A 15,943-nucleotide genomic window follows, 5' to 3' on the forward strand; every position below is an offset into this window, starting at 1 on the left:
TTACCTTATCCCGTCATCCCTCCATCTACACACACACACACACACACACACACACACACACACACACAGTGAAAGACACTCAAAACGGGACGAGAAGGAAATTGAATTGTGCATGTTTTATTATTTGAGCGGTGCAGTGCTTTAGCCAGGCCCCGTCCACTGTAATGGTGTAATGTATATTTCATTACAGCCTAATGGGCTCCATTAGCACAGTCTCCTCACAGACATTCAAGACTTATTGTTTTATGGCTGAGAAGAAGGGATGGAGGGATGGAGAGGTGAAAGAGAAGAAAACTGGGAAGGAGAAAGAGAGGGGTGGAGTGGAGATGGGAAATAATAGGAGGAGAGGTAATAATGCATACTGGGAAAGAAAGGGAGAGAGTTAAGAGCGGAAGCAATGGAGTAGAAAGGAGAAGGCGATGGGAGGGAAAAGGTTTGAATGGGTCATGTAGAGAAAGATGAAGGAGGAATAGAAGATAGTGGAGTGAGAAAGGAGGGAGAGAGGTGTGAATGTCTTCAGGGAGAAAGTAAAAGTGATCATCCATCATTACTGTGGGCCTGCAGATGTTCGTAAACCACAACTTCACGCTCCCATCACATTCCTAGGGCTGGCCACAACCACACTTCACACACACATTTTACTGGCAGCCCACCAACAGCTTACAGTGAAAATGAACTCAATAATGTACCGCACATCCCGATTATGGAGAACCACTTTACTCGCTTACAGTACAGCTTACTCGCACTCTGTATATACAACATGCAACCACATGCATGCAAGGAAACACATTTCTTGTTTTTTTTTTGCATTTTACGCAGGCATATTTTACTCTTTGCAGATATATTTAAAAGTCGTGATCACTGCAGTTTCACTGAAAGCCTTTTGGATATGCTGTAAAACATCAATCGGGAATAATAAGTCTCATTTGTTTATTAACAACAGCACTTGATGGTATTGATGTTTGTGAACTTGAAAATGTTGATTTGATTGATTTATAGTATAATTTATAAACTAAGAAGCATTTTGTACATTTCTTTCGATATCTAAGGTTGCCTTTTTCAACAGCCAACTGAACTGGTTTAATTAATTATGTTTTAGCTAATGTGTAAAATAATCTTGATTGTTTATGTATTTGTATGTCTGGCTCCCTCTAAACATCTGTCTCCTCATGTAGACCGTACTCTACAGCAGGGGTGGATATTTCCCCAGTCTGCCACTTTTGTAGATTTAGTTTGACACGTTGCGAAATTATTGTCACCTGTCAGAGCATGAGTGCCAGGGGCAGCTTTGACAAGGCTGGCTAACAAGGTCCTTAAATCCATCCCTGCTGTACAGTCGTAGTAGAGTTTGCACTGAGCGAGCACACTTAAAAAAACACACACACACACACACACACACACACACACACACACACACACACACACACACAGTATCTCTGCGCAATAACAGAAGGCAGGGTGTGTGAGAAACAAACGATGCATCCGATGTCAAGAGTGGTGAGACGTGGAAGCAACATCTCTGCTGGCTGCACTGTGTGTGTACCGACCTGCTGGATTTCCTTTCTTTTTTTAATAATGAACTATCTCAAGTTGGACAGTGGTGATATTTTTTGACAGTTATAGAAAGAGGCTGTGAGAGGGATGTTTGTTACCATACAGACTTGTCAGCACAAATGTAACTCCGGCTGAAGATCGGCCTTCTTCTCATTGCTGCCTCTGATCAAAGTTATTGGTCAAGTTGAGACAGTAAAAAAAAGAGGAAAAACAACAACTGCTGTATGAAAGGACACCTCAGAAAAGGAGGGACTGACAATCACAGACTTCTCTCTCTGGCTCTTCTTCAAGTGACCTACTGTATAATAGACTCCCCTCCTCTATGCTGCCTATACTGTGCGTGATAGTCTTAAACTTTGGTCTCTAGAAGTGCTACTTTTATTTTGTTTTTGTAATATGAAATAACAGTGAGAGGAATGAACAAAAAATACATGTACAAATGTGAATAAGCTGCTGAAAGAATTAAGCGTTGCTTACAACTGTGTCCAAGACTGTGTCAGTATTTAGATTGTATTGTTTTTTTGTCTTAGAAGTGGAGGGCAGAGAGATTGGGTATTTACGTGGGACTCAAAAATACACAAAATTAAAAACCAACCGCCCCCAGGATGAAGATTGTTTGCTCTTTCTCCCGGTTGTGTGTGACTTTGTGTGTGTGTGTGTGTGTGCGCGTGTGTGTGTGTGTGTGTGTGTGTGTGTGTGTGTGTGTGTGTGTGTGTGTGTGTGTGTGTGTGTGTGTGTGTGTGTGTGTGTGTGTGTGTGTGTGTGTGTACAGAGAACAAGTATTGTGGCCGGGGTGAATCAGTAGGCGTCCGTAGGCCTGGTTCAGACTCCAGGCAGATCCTAGTTCAAATGCAATGAGATTCAATGGAGGAATCAGGAATTGATTTTTAGTCATTGTTCACCAATTCATGATAAATGACTTCCCCCGGTCGAGTAGGACTGAGGTTGGCATTATGGCAGCTACTGTAAGATGTATGGAAGCGCTCAATTGCTTTATTTATGATTTAAAAAATCTGCCTTCTTCTCTACACAGCCTGGGTTTCACAGAAGTATATCAGCAATATTAATGTTTACTTTCGCCTCACTACAACATAACTATCGTGCTGAGTTTGGGCTAAACAGTAAAGTGACTCAGCTCACATATTTCTAATACCGATACATATCACAAGTTTGAGAGTGTTATGATCCATATCAGATTTAATCCCCTCTCTCCGTCACCACCCTCACATCACAGTCTGAGCTAATAGAGCTGAAATATCAGAAAGGTCATCTTTAAGATTTACTTTGTGCTAGGATGCTTCTGGAGCCACTACGCCCTGAAGAATGTAATACCACAAAAACTGCTTAACTACTGCAAAAAAATGAAAAATGAAACTGTGATTTGCTATATGCAGTATCTTTGTTTTCAATATTTTTGGATCTGTGATATGTGTCTCTGTGTTTAGAGGGTTTTGCCGCTGGTAGAAGAAAAAGGGGGATTTTGAATGTTTTGTGGTTGTTTGGATTGTAAGAGGCTAAAATACGACAGAGGCTAAAAGACTGTAATGTTTCTGTATGAAAGAGATGTTGAAAATGTTACCTCTATGCTAACACATGCTCATCAAAATGTAAAAAACATCTGTATTGCAAAGCAAACAAGGTAATTAAAAGCTATAGATATTCTGATTGATGCAGCTAATGTTTGTCTTTGCAAGCAGGTTGTCGGTGTTTATAAGGCAAATGTTAAAGTCACCCATAGTCACACACGGAGAAACACACACCGGCGGAGCGTGTACATTCATACAGTTGCGTGGTGGAAATGATCACAGTGAGTCATGATGGTAAAGACATGATTTTTCTCTGAACGTGGACCAGTCTGTCGTGATACAATGTAATTAATAAAAAGTGTTATGTCACATAAAATTTCCTGCTAGTGAATATACTGAAGAGTTGTATGTTTGTGTGTTGGCAAGGGAGAAAGACATACACTCCGCAGAAAGGGAAGGTGTGAACGAAACAGAAAAATATGCTAAATTGAATTGAGTTAGAGTGTTTAAGTGATGCCACATCTCCCCCATTCTATTAATCCCACTATACACCCAGTGTCTTTCAAGAAAGAAAAACAGCACTTGCTTGGTTTGCAGATTAGCAGTAAGCTGAGGGCTTTTGCAGGGAATTGTAAGAGTAAATTGGACAGGAGAGTATGTCTAAATCCCTGATGCAATTAAGCAACAGTTGAATTATTATGTTACTTTTACACTGAGCTCTGTCTACAATTTATCTTTTAATAAAAACAGCATTGGAAAGGAAATGAGAAATGCACAAGGTGGCAAAAAGTTCACCTTTGTGTTAGAGAGAGAGAGAGAGAGAGAGCGTGTGTGTGTGTGTGTGTGTGTGTGTGTGTGTGTGTGTGTGTGTGTGTGTGTGTGTGTGTGTGTGTGTGTGCATGTGTGTGTGTGTGTGTGTGTGTGTGTGTGTGTGTGTGTGTGTGTGTGTGTGTGTGTGTGTGTGTGTGTGTGTGTGTGTGTGTGTGGATTTAGAGGGAGAGAAAGTACCTCGACTCAGCATACTGTGTGTGTGTGTGTGTGTGTGTGTGTGTGTGTGTGTGTGTGTGTGTGTGTGTGTGTGTGTGTGTGTGTGTGTGTGTGTGTGTGTGTGTGTGTGTGTGTGTGTGGTCAGAAAGTGAGTGCTCTCCATGGTGTACAGTGGAGAATCCCTATACTCAGCACTTCAAACTCATAAATAACGCTTTTAATCAACCATCTCACACACACACACACACACACACACACACACACACACACACACACACACACACACACACACATACACAGACACAAAGATGCACACCCACAGTAGTAAGGATGAGAGAGGTTGTAAAAGTGTATCAACTGTATGTGTAACCATGTAACCAAAATGTCCAGAGTTTTAATCCAGATAAACATCTCAGTCACAACTCCTCCCCTGCTTTCTGCCTGAAGATGGTATTACTACACCCTCAATTAATACATGCTTAACCTCAATAAGTAAGGTCTAAAACGTTTCATTGAGAAAAGGAAAAAAAGGAAGGGTAGTCGAGCTCAGGACACTCCACAAGAGCATATAAGTATTTCCCCCTTGGCAATTTTAATTACTTAAAATTAGTTTTAAGATAGTATTAAATTATACTAATTTGCTTTTTGGCCGACTGTTTTGGCAGCCTGTAAAAGCTGAGGTTTGGGATTCAGAGGCCTGAGCTTCTCTGTGTTTATGGCTTGATCCACAGATCCTTAAAGACCCCCTGCTGACCCATTTTCAAGAATATCAAAATGTTCTGTTTTACTGAAAAGTTGTGCTGATATGAGCTCTTAGTGAAAGAGAAATATAAAAAAAAGTTGTTCCATATTCTCTCATCAAAATCATCATAATCATAATTTATGATTATGCAAAACAATAATTACACACTGTCTTAACTGGAGGTTTTTGGTCTTAAAAGCTTAACCAGGGACACAGTACTCAGAACAGCTATAGCTCGAAGTCATATATACTCTGCCCCTGTTGCACAACACATACAAATACAACAATGCCTACATGTATTGTCCCTGTCATACAAATGATTAATTTAATTAACACATTATTAATAAAATGTTTTCAGAATAGACTTGCATAACGTGCATATTGAACAGGCTTACAAACTGTGATTTTACAAAATGTGTTTCATTCAGCCACATCTTAAACTCATATTTAGATTAATTGATGTGTGAGTAGAAACTTTTTCCTTTCAGACAATTATGTTAAAAACACATTCCTAGTGAAGCCCAAATATCCTATTTAAGTAATATTTTAAATACAAAAAACCTTACTCCCTAGACTGCCAATGCAAGACATGACATAGTGTATGCATATCCTCAAAAACACATCATTGTCTCATCAGACTAATACTACCTCAAAAAAGGCATTATTACCCTGTTTCCTTCATTTTTTCCCCCCTGCCATTTCTAAATTGCGTCTGTATGAAAGTAAAATACATTTGTGAAGCACCTAATGATTAAACTGTCAAAAGGCTTCAAAAGCTAACATGTAAATTAAAAATGTGAGTGACATTGAAGTTTGAAAAATCTCATTATAGAAAATAAAGAAGAGCTACAGCTTCTCTGACAGGGATCTCACCTTCAGGATGGTCAGGCATGCCTACAGCAGGTAAACAAAGTATAAGCACTGATAACAAAATGAAACAGAATGATCAGCTGAGTGCCATCAAAGTCAACATGGTCATTATCGTCAACAAGGTCATGGCAGGAAGAAGATCTGAATGAGCAGAAAGGGAGGGAGTGAGGCAGCCCTGTTTAAAATGACGGGAGGACATTTGAAGAAAATCATGGACGAGAATTATTTTAAAGAAGCAGATTATTTTGTTGAACACAACAATTGTGAGTTCTAAGTTTTTGAATGAATGTAACATACAAACAAAGTACAATACAATTAATGTTTTGTTGGCCTTCAAGTCACAAAGGGCACTTAATTAAAATGCAACCAGTGGCAGCCAAAGTATTCCAAGTAGTCCATGAAGCACAGCATTTCATCACCTTTTTATGATAAAAAAGACATGCTTTTGTTACGGAAAAGTAAAGTGTCAATGGACCTTGAGTTCCAACTGAAAAAAGCTCTAAAATAATTAAGATGGAGTTCAAAGCCTGAAAAAGCCTCTCAAATTATTGGTGAAACATCTGAAATGTCACCTGACCAAAGTGAGTGAAACCCTACAACAAAACAATATTTCAGCACCTTTGGCTTTTCTTCGGCTTTGAAATAATGGCTGCCAAGCCAGGGCTTAGTGTCTGTGTAAAGCATGTTGTACATCAAAGCCTCTGTAATGCAGCCTCTGTCTTAATACTATACTATTAGCAAGAGCCTCATCCTAGGAGATCTAAAAAGCCGCAGGGAAGAGCAACAGTTGATCAGAGAAAATATGTCATTAAAACAGAAACATAGTCTTAGAGGAAACACACAAAAGAACAATGTTCAGCGGAGACAAAGCCAGGGCAAACTCAGGCAGCCACATAATGACGGGGACCAATTAGAGATGTTTAAAGGAATGACAGGCAATCATTAGAGGTTCATCCCACACCGCTGCACCTGCGTGGTGACATCATACACACACAGGAGAAGTGTGTGTTCCCCTGCTATGTGTGCATCTGTTTGTGAGGGAGCTATTTACAGGTCATCTATGCTGCAAAAAGCAACGTGTAGCGTAATGATTGTGTTTCTCATGAGGCTTTGTTCCGTCTGATATAACGGTTTGTGTTTCGTCTGAAGCCATTTTGAAAATGTGAGAAGGCAGTGTTTACTTAATGAGTAATGAGAACTAGATTAGTATCTGCTGTGAATAATATTAGCATTTCTGAAAAACAAATTAATAGTAAACGAACATTATTTTTAGGGAACAGGTTTGATTTCTGTTCCTCTGCTATAAATGTAATCGCATGAGGTGGCTAGAAAAGTATAAGAATTAATGGAAAACTAAAAGCTCCACAGAAATGATTAGAAAACAGACCGAAGTGTAAGGGTGGCTGAAGAAACAGAGATATGATTACAAACAACACCTCGGCAGACCCCTCGAGTGAATTCGTCTGAAAAGGCGCTCTCAATACACAAGCATGCTCTCTCCCAGAGGACACCATCAAAATGGAAAGCACAGAAAAACAGGACAACCCAGAGAACGAGGGCCATTCCTCATCTTCTGTCTCCTCCTGCTCCTGCTAGAGTTTCCTGTTCCAGAGAACAGGAACAGCCAGTGGCTTTATCAAGATTTATGAGCTAAATCATCATTGGAAATATAAGACACTTGTTGGGGCACAGGGGGAGATGGGGAGGGGAGAGAGAGAGAGGGAGGGATGGAGCCGGCTGGAGAAGACGAGGAAAAAGAAAGATGAGACAAGAGTAAGAGAAAAACAACAGAGAGGAAGACAAACAGAGGGAGATATGAGCATTTTGGTAAGAACAGATGTCTAGACTTGATCCAGAAACCCACATCAGTGCTATCTTTTGTGTCGCTGCTGTTTTCCACTCTAAATGTGCTGACATCCCATTTGAAAGCTGTTATCAAGTAAACACTAAAAACAAGCAGAAGTGCAGCACAGATAAAGGGCTGACTAGAGTCACAGAAAAACAAGGTGATTCTCTGAGTCCATCAACCCAGGCTGTTACATTACACAGCCCCTCCTTATAATGCACTCTTCTCCTCACTTTACAATGTTTCCTCAGGAAAACAACAATAAGACACAAATATAAGACCGGAGAGTGGAGACAGAAACACACAAATCCTCCTATTAAATGTATCTCAAGAGGAGCTGTAGATCACAAGGCTCAGAAGCATAAAGAGTCACATAAGAAGGCCACTATTAATCACATGTCTGTGCATTTGGAGAACACAGATGAACCAGGAAGCCTTTAATGTAGCATAGCATAAAGACAGCAAAGATAGTTTTGATGGTTTAGGGTAGTTTAGAGCCATTAGGTTAACCCTGAGATAACATTTGACAAATCTGAGAACATGTTTTGACACAGGAAATGCAGGATGCAGGAGTCATGATGCAGGCAAGGGTCGAAACCAGGAAGGCCAGACCCAAAGTTCCAAAAACTGTACGGGATCACAGAATTCAGAGATTTGGAAGAAAATTGCAAGAAGCTACAATGCAATACATGAAAAAACTGGGAGGCAGTGAATTGAAAATGGCTGATTAAATATCTGCAGGGCTGATGAGGAAGTAAGGGCAGGTGTGTAGATGGGTGAAGCAGTCGGGTGAGTGTAAAGGGGGGGAGTGTCCGAGGGCCTCTGGTGGGTGGAGGGAAAATCACAGGGAAGGGGCCTGGGAAAGTAAGTGTGGCTAGAGAAGAAAAACAGAGACAGACTGTAGCAAGAAAGTTGGTTTAGTAGCTGATCTGGAGTTTTCAGACACATTTTCAGTGCTCCAGGCTGTTACTGCATTGGAAATGTTTTCAGTATTTCTTCCTAAAGCTAAGTCATCAAAGTTGTTTAAAAGTTATTTATTTTGATTTTGTGTTCCTGGATCCAGACCTCCATAAATCTCACATTATTGCATCTTAGATAGGTGAATACCTTATACGGTAAATAGTCAGGCCACTAAGAGGATGTGAAGGTAGAAAAGAGCTCATTTATCTAATATAAAACTTTAGGATGCATAAAGCTGATAAGTTGTGTTCTTACTGAAATTATTATGTTCGTTGTGTTTTTTGTACAATAAATATGCAAAATCTATCAACTCATGTACTGTATGTCAGTAACTAAGCAAACAACAGTACAAAAACAAGCAAAATGACCTGAAGATAAAAAGTATCTGACCTAAATACAAAACATTTATTAGCACTTTAAGCTGTTAATTTATTGAGTAAACTCAATGTTTTCTTTTTTCAAGCAGCAGTCTGTGATGCTAGGTGTGGTCAGACGTGCAACAGACATAAGCATATTTCTCTCAATGTTAACCTTTTCTTTCATGTCATATTTTTAACAACAGTTTGTCATTGAAATACAAAGTTTAGTTTATTAACCCAACAGCGTATCTTTTTGTGAGGGCAGTGTCATCTGTTTTCTGATTTCTTCAGTCAGACCTTGAATTCTAATCCATCTGTTCCGTAGAGCTAAAAATTGAATCGTAATGATTTGAAAAAAACAACGTTAATCCAAATTCATACAGTGACGTGCTTGATAAATGCCAGCCCCCATTATTTTGCTGCCTGTGCCACCTTTAATAAGCTTAGTGTCTGTCCACTTAACAACGTGACTCTCTGTAATGACTGCAGAGCCACATTTTGCTGCAAATTGAATCTGAAACGGCCTGATTCTTTATGTGATCTCGTGATCTCATTTAAACCATGCAGATTTAAATAAATCAGCTTAATTGCCATTTCTATAAAGGAAATGATAACTGCTTGTTTATTTCTGTGATACTGGGATTTCTGAAGGAAGTAATAATAATGTGAGAAGAGCTAAATGGTGCAAAATTGCAAAAATCATGGAAATTAATTTTTAGCTCATAGGTTTCAATCAATACAAAGAAGGATGAGTGTGACCACGAGTAAAAAAAAAGAGGAAAATAATCAATTTAATATAAGACAAATAGCACGAGAGCAATAATAATTAGAAGAAAAAAACAAGACAGATTTTAAAACAGGTGCAGACAGTGCAACCAAGCATCTGGAGCCAGTAACAGAAACACTAAGGGGAGCCTGATGCAGAGAGGGAGAGCAGCAGAGGGATCGAGGGATGGGCTTTTGATGGACTCTCATCTGGAGTGTTTATGACGAGGCAGCGCCAGCAACGTAATGAGTTGACTGATCAATCTCTCCTCCTTGCGTGCTGGATCAATAGCACTGTTTTGACATCCTACATTAAGCTCTAACTAATTGGCAGATTGCTAAATGCTTTTAAGAAGGAAGAAAAAAAAAAACATATCCAGGCCAATCAATAATGCAATCACACCAGTGGCTCTCCGGCCCGGGGAGGAGGGGTGCTGTTTGTTTGTGGGAGTGTGGTGAGTGTTAAGGGCCAAACTGTTACCTGCTTCATGAATTGAAGGACTTAAGGATGTATGTTACTTGTGTGAGTGTTTGAACGTGGTGTTGGGGCAGCTGGGAGTTGTGGTCAGTGGTTTAGGGTTTAAACCTTGGCGGCTTCAGTGGAACTGTTTGCTGATTAGACTCTTGCGGCTAAACCACCAAAACTCTAAACAGCACCTACTGACAATTAACTGAAATTAGCCTTAGCAGCTTCACTAAATAAAAGCTTTGTGAATGAATATTGGACAATCCTACAAACCCACTAAACAGAAAAGGGACTGGCTGGTGAACATAGCATTTAGCAGCTTAGAGACAGATACTTCTCACAGCAGTTGGTGGAAACCAAACAAGAGAGTCAATTCACCAAGTATCCAGAAACACAACTCCAAAAGGATGATAGAGCCGCTTTGTATCTGCTGAATGCCAGCAGGACTAAAGGACTGGTTGTGGATTTTATATCAATGGTTTTCGGTGAAGAGTGTCAATACCAGTGTTTTTCTGTCTCCTGTATGTCAGTGTTGTGGTTAATAAGTAATTGCTGGTTTAAAAGTTGATTTTTACAAATCCTTCTTAACCTTGACAACAGAAGCTGACAAAACATAATGTTTTCCAAATTAAACAAGAAGTATGTATGTTTGCACCAGCCCTTCAAACACATGGAAGCTTTCCGATCCTATAGTAACGTTAGGTTGAGGTGTAAGTGCTTGCGTACCTTCCAATGTTTCGGAGAAGTGGTGGTTTGAAAATGTACAGTTATACCATAACTGAGCGTCACTTCACATGATGATGAAGGCCGTGTGATACGGGCAGGAACATACAAAGTGGACATCTGATGTCAGGCTCATGAAGAAACTGTCAATTATATCACAATGTAATTTCTTGTTAAAATGATTCTGATAAGGCCAGTAAGCACAGCCCTTCTTGCTAAACTTGGACCTAATCTTTTGTGCTGCTGCCTTGAGCCAAAGTTATAGCAATCAACTTGATGAACACCTTGTTATTATTACCAAAATGATCACTACAAGAAGAAGGCCTAAGTTTATATAAAGCAGAATTCTCTTTTCTCTTGTTTTCCTCTCTATAGTTTGAGGATAAGAATGAGAGAGGTAGACAACCTACCTATTATAGAGCAGTGGGTGAATAAGCATACAGTTCCTTCAAGGTCTCTGCATGTTTTAAGTGTGTCTGTAAGGTAAAGGGCAAACATATTGTCCAGGACAACAACTCTTTCAGGTATGCACTGGTGGACATCGTAGCAAAATCTCATCTTCTTCTCCAACTCCACAAAACAAGTGGGGGATAAAACCCTTTTTCATGAATTTTTCAGACAGGCAGTGCTCCTCGTACAGGAGAGCTTCTCCTGTACCGTTGGTTCATGCATTTTTAACAAGGAGAAACACACCAGACAAAATGCCACAGATTTAAAGTGCAGGTGTAAGAGTGGCTGACCTGCTGTCTTACTATTTGCACAATTCATACAAAAACCTTTCCCGCAGTCCGACTCAGGAGCCAGAGATGAATCGAAATAGACGCCTGAGAGATGAGCATGGAGGACAAAACAGAGAGAGGAAAGGTATACATTATCTTAACAGCAGAGTATACAGGTTGGTAAAATGACAAGAGTGCCTGCAAAGGTTTCTGTGAACTCCCAGATTTGAACATGTTGATTTGAATTTCAGGGTGCTTATTGTAGAAGGAGCTAATTGCGTGCAGATTATATCGTTATGAAAGTGTGATTGGGCTTTAATTGCCGTGCAAAAGGAAAATCACTTTTTTTAATATCCCAAATATCATGAAGCAAATCCAAATGGAGAGTGGGTGTATTAAGGGCTGTAATCAATTGCATGATTAGCTGACTGATGGACTTATTCAAAGTCAGTTTCCAAACATAAAGGAATCCATCATGAATGTATCTTCCCCAATCAGTGATTTATTCTGTTTAATAATAAACTGAATATTTTTAGGCTTTTGGTCTAAAAAGACAACACATTTTGATCAGTTCTCTTGGACTTACTATTAACTATTATCTGACATAAAACTTTTCCATAGACATCAATGACAAAAGATCTAAACATTATCTCTTTATAATGGATGTATGTGCAATGTGACCAAACTGAATATTTGATCAAATAATAGACAAAATGATATGCATTAGTGGCAGCCCCATTACTGTATCCTTCGATTAAGAAGAAATCACACGTTTCCACAAGAAACAATCACCAGGAGTGGCAAAGAAAACAAAGAACAAACAATTCCTCTACCAGAAGTTTCAGTCAGTGTCCACAAACTCATGAGGATTCGGCTCTTTTTTACTGATCCTCGTATTTTCCCTGCTCTCCTGTATTTCTTCTTTTTCTTTTCCATTAAGTTTTCTCCATACTGTATGTCCCCTTTCTCGGCTTCGTCCTCCTCATCTGGCTCCACCCCCTGTCCCTGACACTTCATCTTCCCCACTGCTTCCATATCTTTGCTATTAAAACAACTAAATTATTAAACTTATAGTGATAATCAATCAATAACACTCTTTCATAGAGGGGTAGAGCGCTTAATAATTGACTAATCCTAAGGGAACCATGCCCCTTGTGAGAATATAACAGTGTGTGTGTGTGTGTGTGTGTGTGTGTGTGTGTGTGTGTGTGTGTGTGTGTGTGTGTGTGTGTGTGTGTGTGTGTGTGTGTGTGTGTGTGTGTGTGTGTGTGTGTGTGTGTGTGTGCGTGTGCGTGTGTGTGTGTGTGTGTGTGTGGTGCATGCATTCACCCCATTCATTCTACATGTGCACCTGCATGTGCTCATTGTTCCCTTTGATTGAAGTGAGTGTCATTGGCATAGACTGGCTCTGATGAGGGTCATGAGGGATAATTAAACCCTTAACTCACATTTCTAGAGATGCAGGAAAAGAAAGCCAACATTGGATGTAATTAGAGACTAAGCCACAGGTGCGAAAGGCTAAGAAAACACATTGAATGCTGAACACAACTTGGAGGACATTACTCATTTATGGAGATAGTTTGGTAGTCCTACCCTTAAATCCTTATCCCTTTTCCCTCTCACTATCTCCCATATCTCAACCTCGTATAATGACATTGTTCTCATTAAAGGTTAAATTGTAACCACTTAGGTGCCTTTCAAGCTGCACTAATCCATATCTTCATCTGAAAACAAAATATCTTGATGTGATGTGTTACGCTCAGAGAGTAATCACCTGACCCTGCTTCTCCCTCAGTGTTTTGGGGTCTTAAAGCTCAATGTTTTTGATTTATGATCCACAACTTTGAAAAAGTCTTATGCTTTTGGGGTTTTTCTCCTCCCTGTTGTGGTTTATATAGGTTTTTGTAAATGTAAATGGTCTGCAAAGCTCCCTCAAGAAAGTCTCTCTCCCAAACACTGCATTAACGCCAAGATTGTAATCCTTTGACTACTTCCGTGACATCCCTATTTAACAATCGCACTTCTATTGCTAAATCACCAACATACTGTACATGATAGTCTATGGAGCAGGACATTTCCAGAACATCTCTAAGAGGGTTGACCAATCACAACAGAGACGGCCAGCTGACCAATCAGAGCAGAATGGGCTCTGGTTTCAGACAGAAAGAGGTGCTGCAGCACAGGCAGTATGAGAAAAATAAAGACCTTTTCGAACATTTTAACATCTAAACATGTCACAGTAGAGGCACAAAATACACATATCAACCTGAACAAGAGCATTATTTGTCCTTTCTAATGTTGAGATCAGAATAACAGCTGTCAATAACCCTTTTTTCTAGCTGTGAAAACCACTGTATGCAGAAGTTACCTTAAGCTTACTATCCCATAACAAAAGTTCATTTCAGAATGATCCAAGCACTTCCAAGTCAGGCAGCAAAAGTTAAGTGTACAAATACTACTGGCTCATTTCAGGTGAGCTAAGGGAGTCTCACATATCACTGTTAAAAACAAAGGGTTTGTATCCTTTGATGGATGTACTGCTTGAAAATAAGGAAAGAACCCATAAATTAAGGTAATTTCCAACTCTCCAGGCCCCACAACACCATAGTGTGTTGCAACACCAGTTTCAGAACTGGGATAAGCTTGTTTCTGCTGCCCCAAAAGTAGCACAAATAATTATTGAATACATGTTTAAAGTAATTGTTTACTTTTTGGCCCCGAGAATGATCTTGTCAATATGCAGGTAATACAGAAGAATGGGATTTAACTACTTTTATTTAAAATCAGCTTAACAAACATAAGTTAATTTGCATCATTCCTCATTTGACAAATTAACAACATTACATTTCTTATTTTTTATATGCACACAAAATGCAGGGGCTCTGGCCTGGGAATGAACCTTGATCCTGCCCTGCTTGTGTTACTGTCAGGGTCACGTATTGTATTACGTGTTCAGTCGAGCTTGTTGTATTGTACACACTCTGAGGTACAGAGGCTCCTGTGAGTGTTTGCTCTTAACATACCAAAGTGCTTTGGAGCTCTTTCAGTCAGGAATTCATCCCTCATCCCATCTGCCTTCTGCATCAATAACAACTCTCCTGTCAATTGCAGCAGTGGAGTACTGTCTGCCTTCTTTAATCCTTAAAATGCCTCCTAAATCTTGGAGGAAGTTCACAAAACTGCTTTTTTTTCTCTGATGGGATTGGAAGCCACCCATTACCTTGACAGTCACTCAGTCAATCCTCCTGGGGTCAAGCTAGAGGTCACATAATGTAGCCTTTGGTGGATTACAGATGTTTTAATTGACAGCTTTGGGGAGAAGACATAGCATTAGCAAAAATGTTGTCACGTGTCCCATTTGTATAAATAAAACACAATTTACCACCACATCTACATTCACATTAAATCTGGAACAACGCACGTGTACCGACTTTGAGAGTTGTCTCTGATTGATTGGTCAGGTCAGGGATGCTCAGCTCTTTAACAACCTGCCCGTCACCTGTCACTCACCTGAACTCCCAGAAGTCTCCTCTGTGCTGCTGGATGATCGTCTGTTTAACATTCCTGCATCGCCCATCTTTGCTTTCCACACTCACCTCTGTTAATAAAAAAAATAAAACAAGACATGCACATGCACATATTTGCCATGTCAGCCCGAGGGTCCTCCTGTAGCATCGCAGTTCGAAAAGCCTCTATTCTTGTTTTGATATTCGTGTTCTATGTCCAGGTTTTGCACCCGCATAGAGAATTTGGTAAAAGCTGACTTCTATCCTTTTTACTGTGTGCACTTTTACATGAACAGTTTAGATATCAAATAGAATGGTTGTCCTGAAAGTAAAACAGAGACAACACAACCAATTGCAAACCTTTACTGAATTGTACTGCTTGTCAATGATTGTAAAATTATTAGAGTTTTTTCAGTTTTAACACCTCATTTATATGACTCAGATATAATTGCACATATGTGCTGCAGACATAATGTAAAGTGGTGAATGTAGTCTCTGAATTTGCAGCATGTTTGTTTATATTTTTTATATTTGCAGTATTTTTTGTAAGGCTTCATATGAAGGACACTTTCCTAATTTGCTGGTGTTTTCTTTAGCTGCAGTGCGTTGGGCTCTCAGGTCGATCGTGGTAGAAGGAAAAAGACTGTTGGAATGGAGGGAGATGGCTGCACTCATACATCTATAGCAGACGTACTTAAACGTACATATTAATTATACTCCTGAGACAGCGTGTGTGCCAGTCTGTCTGTGTCAGTCTCTTTCTGGATCTATCATCCCCTCTCGTTGAGTTTTACCTCGTTCATTAGGACCCTGTTTACTGTCTCTATCCCATCAACTTACAATGCTTTATGCTTTTTGTTAAGTGTGTCTGTGTGTTTTATGCAAACATGTGCACAATGTGTTGCGTGTGTAAGACACTA

The sequence above is a fragment of the Eleginops maclovinus genome, chromosome 12 (genome assembly GCF_036324505.1).
Source record: "Eleginops maclovinus isolate JMC-PN-2008 ecotype Puerto Natales chromosome 12, JC_Emac_rtc_rv5, whole genome shotgun sequence".
Classification (NCBI taxonomy): domain Eukaryota; kingdom Metazoa; phylum Chordata; class Actinopteri; order Perciformes; family Eleginopidae; genus Eleginops; species Eleginops maclovinus.